The sequence below is a fragment of the Nanorana parkeri genome, unplaced genomic scaffold (genome assembly GCF_000935625.1).
Source record: "Nanorana parkeri isolate BGI_ZX_2015 unplaced genomic scaffold, ASM93562v1 scaffold1251, whole genome shotgun sequence".
Taxonomy (NCBI): Eukaryota; Metazoa; Chordata; class Amphibia; order Anura; family Dicroglossidae; genus Nanorana; species Nanorana parkeri.
Genome location: NW_017307519.1, coordinates 52,057 through 52,864, shown reverse-complemented (window position 1 = coordinate 52,864; position 808 = coordinate 52,057). Strand labels below are relative to the sequence as shown.

The following is an 808-nucleotide window of genomic DNA, read 5'->3' as shown; positions in this document are numbered from 1 at the left end:
CCTTCTTTCTCTCGGGTGTGCCCCCCCCCCCCCCCCCAGCAGTGTCATTGTCACACTCCGCATGGTTATCTAGTATGTTGTGTTATCAGCTCCAAGGGAGGGGGGGGGCCCCACAGCTTGTCCTAGGGGCCCCTCCTATCACGCGGCCCTCAGCTATGGCTTGTTATTTTCATGGTAGGAACAGCGGCTGCCTTTCACCCCCTGACTGACCTCTGAATGGTGTCACACATGTTGTGCGCCGTCACATGACTGACCCGTCTGACAGGCCATTAGAGAGGGACGTTATTACAGGAGGGGGCGGAGACAAGACCGGTCACCCTGCACAAGGAGCGAGAGGTCTCTTTGGAGAGCGCACAGAGCGGTGGAAGGTCTGATAAGTTTGTTGTGACAACGCGGCAGCAGAATAGGCGGCATTGTGCGCAGCGCCGCGGTTGGTCGGGACAAAGAGGTTGTTGATGGGTAAACGGCGCCCGGATCTCGCTGTTATTGTACGGGACGCGTGGAGGGGGTTTGTTGGTGAGATCCCGACAGCGGCCAAAGCCGAGAACGCAAAACCGAAATTGCCGTATGAAAAAGAGGAATATAAATGCGGCTTCCAATATAAGTGACAACTTATAGGGTGACAACGCTCTGTCCTTGTTCAGACACTTCCTGTTATAGGGTGAAAACGCTCTGTCCTTGTTCAGACACTTCCTGTTATAGGGTGACAACGCTCTGTCCTTGTTCAGACACTTCCTGTTATAGGGTGACAACGCTCTGTCCTTGTTCAGACACTTCCTGTTATAGGGTGACAACGCTCTGTCCTTGT

General features: G+C 54.1%; 1 protein-coding gene across 1 annotated transcript in view; it reads left to right on the top strand.

Annotated features, from left to right (window-relative positions):
- The window catches only part of PRUNE1 (prune exopolyphosphatase), a 16,733-nt gene that overhangs the window by 1,106 nt on the left and 14,819 nt on the right, over positions 1 to 808 (top strand). The window lies entirely within an intron of this gene.